The following is a 3,395-nucleotide window of genomic DNA, read 5'->3' as shown; positions in this document are numbered from 1 at the left end:
AATGACAGAAGCTTCTCTTGCTCCACATCCACACTGTTGCTGGAGGGCTTGACCTTAGCCATTCTGATGGGTATAAGGAGGAATCTCAGAGTTATTTTGATTTACATTTCCTTGATGAATAAGGAGATTGAACATTTCTTTAAGTGCTTCTCAGCCATTCCAGATTCCTCTATTGAGAATTCTCTTGTGAGACTATGCCAAGGCCTAGCAAACACAGAAGTGGATGCTCACAATCAGCTATTGGATGGATCCCAGGGCCCCCAATGGAGGAACTAGAGAAAGTACCCAAGGAGCTAAAGGGATCTGCAACCCTATAGGTGGAACAAGAATATGAACTAACCAGTACCCCGGAGCTCTTGTCTCTAGCTGCATATGTATCAAAAGATGGCCTAGTCAGCCATCAGTGGAAAGAGAGACCCAATGGTCATGCAAACTTTATATGCCTCAGTACTGGGGTACACCAGGGCCAAAAAGTGGGACTGGGTGGGTAGGGAAGTGGGGGGGCATGGGGGAATTTTGGGATAGCATTGGAAATGTAAATGAGGAAAATACCTAATAAAAATATTAAAAAAGGAAAAAAAAGAGAATTCTCTGCTTAGCTCTGTACCCTCATTTAATAGGATTATTTATTATCTTGTATCTAACTTCTAGAGTGCTTTATATAGTTTGGATAGCCTTCTGTCAGATGTAGATTTTGGTGAAAATATTTTTCTACTTTGTAGACCATCATTTATCCTATTGGTAGTTTCCTTTGCCTTACAGAACCTTCTCAGTTTCTTTTTGTTTATTTCTTTTCTTAAATTTTTGTTGGATATTTATTTATGTACATTTCAAATGTTATCACCTTTCCTTGTTTCCCCTCAGCAAACCCTCTGTCACATCCCTCCTCTCCCAGATTCTGTGAGGGTGATCCCCCACCCAACACCCACTCACATCTCATTGGCCTACACTAGGGCATCGACCCTCCACAAGACCAAAGGCCTGCCCTCGCAATGATGCCAGCAAAGAACATCATACACACTCAGCTGGAGCCATGGACCCCTCCATGTGTACTCTTTACTTGGTGATTTAGTCCCTGAAAGTTTTGGGGGATCTGTTCGGTTGGTATGATTGTTCTTCCTATGGGGTTGCAAACCTCTTCAGCTCCTTCGGTCCTTGCCCTAACTCCTCCTTTGGAGTCCCCATGCTCAGTCCCACGGTTGGCTGCAAGCATCCTCACCTGTATTGGTAAAATTCTGGCAGAGACTCTCAGGAGACAGCTGTATCAGGCTCCTGTCAGCAAGCATATCTTGGCATCAGCAATAGTGTCTGGGTTTAGTGGCTGCAGATGGGATGGATCCGCAGGTGAGGCAGTCTCTGGATGGCCTTTACTTCACTCTCTGCTCCACACTTTGTCCCTGTATTTCCTTTAGACAGGTGAAATTTTGGGTTAAAATTTTGAAGATGAGTGGGGGGGGGCATCCCTCACTAGGGGCCATGCTTAACCTCTGGATATGATATCTACAGGTTCTCCCTACCCTTTGTTGGGGTGATCTCCATTGTGTCCTGGGAGACTCTTGCTTCCCTGACTTTTTGGTGGCTATCCACAGTACCCCATCCCACATTGAAATACCCTCTGTTCAATTTCCTGACCCTCTTTACATCTCCCCTTCCATCTCCTCCCATACCTGATTCTGTCCCTTTTTTACCCTCGCCCCTCTTCTCTTCCTCCCAAGTACCTCCCACCTTCTACTAGAGCATCCACACTTTGGTCTTCCTTCTTCTTGAACATAATATGGTCTGCGAGTTATATCGTGGGTATTTTGAGCTTTTTGCCTAATATCCACTTAACAGTGAGTACATACTATGTGAGTTCTTTTGTGATTGGGTTACCTCACTCAGGATGATACCCTCCAGATCCATCCATTTGCCTAAAATTTCATAAACTCATTATTTTTCATTGCTGAATAGTACTCCATTGTGTAAATGTGTCACATTTTCTGTATCCATTTCTCTGTTGAAGGACAACTGAGTTCTTTTCAGCTTCTGGCTATTATAAATAAGACTGCTATAAACATAGTGGAGCATGTGTCCTTATTACATGTTGGAGCATCTTCTGAGTATATGCCCAGGAGTGGTGTAGCTGGGTCCTCAGGTAACACTCTGTCGAATTTTCTGAAGAACCGCCAAACTGATTTCCAGAATGGTTGTACCAGCTTGCAATCCCACCAACAATGGAGAAGTGTTCCTCTTTCTCCACATCCTCACCAGCATCTGCTGTCACCTGAGTTCTTGATCTTAGCCATTCTGACTGGTGTGAGATGGAATCTCAGGGTCGTTTTGATTTGCATTTCCCTGATGACTAAGTGTGTTGAATATGTCTTTATGTGCCTCTAGGCCATTTGATATTCCTTGGTTGAGAATTCTTTGTTTAGCTCTATACTTCATTTTTAATAGGGTTATTTGGTTCTCTGGAGTCTACCTTCTTGAGCTCTTTGTATATATTGGATATTAGCCTTCTATCATATACAGAACTGATAAAGATCTTTTCACAATCTGTGGGTTGTCATTTTGTCCTTTTCTTACAGAAGCTTTGCAATTTTATAAGGTCCCATTTGTTGATTGTTGATCTTAGAGCATAAGCCATTGGTGTTCTGTTCAGGAAATTTTCTCCTGTGCCCTGTGTTCAAGGGTTTTGTCTACATTCTCTTCTATTAGTTTCAGTGTATCTGATTTTATGTGAAGGTCCTTGATCCACTTGGACTTGAACTTTGTTCAAGGAGATAAGAATGGATTGATTTGCATTCTTCTACATGCTAACCAACAGTTGAACAAGTACCATTTGTTGAAAATGCTGTCTTTTTTCCACTGGATGGTTTTAGCTCCTTTGTCAAAGATCAAGTGACCATAGGTGTGTGGGTTCAATTCTGGGTCTTCAATTCTATTCCATTGATCCACCTGCCTATCTCTGTACCAATACCATGCAGTTTTTATCACTATTGCTCTGTAGTACATCTTGAGGTCGGGGATGGAGATTCCCCCAGAAGTTCTTTTACTGTTGAGAATAGTTTTCAATAATCTGAATTTTTGGTTATTACAAATGTATTTGCAAATTGCTCTTCCTAACTCTATGAAGAATTGAGTTGGAATTTGTATGGGGATTGCATTGAATCTGTAGATTGCTTTCAGCAAGATAGCCATTTGACTATATTAATCCTGCCAATCCATGAGTATGAGAGATCTTTTTATCTTCTGAGATCTTCCATTTCTTCCTTCAGAGACTAGAAGTTCTTGCCATAAAGATCTTTCACTTGCTTGGTTATAGTCACACCAAGTTATTTTATATTATTTTTGCCTGTTGTGAAAGGTGTAGTTTCACTAATTTCTTTCTCAGCCTGTTTATCCTTTGAGTAGTG

The sequence above is a fragment of the Mus caroli genome, unplaced genomic scaffold (genome assembly GCF_978045245.1).
Source record: "Mus caroli unplaced genomic scaffold, Mus_caroli_1 scaffold_8, whole genome shotgun sequence".
Taxonomy (NCBI): domain Eukaryota; kingdom Metazoa; phylum Chordata; class Mammalia; order Rodentia; family Muridae; genus Mus; species Mus caroli.
Note: the sequence above shows the minus strand (reverse complement) of the source record.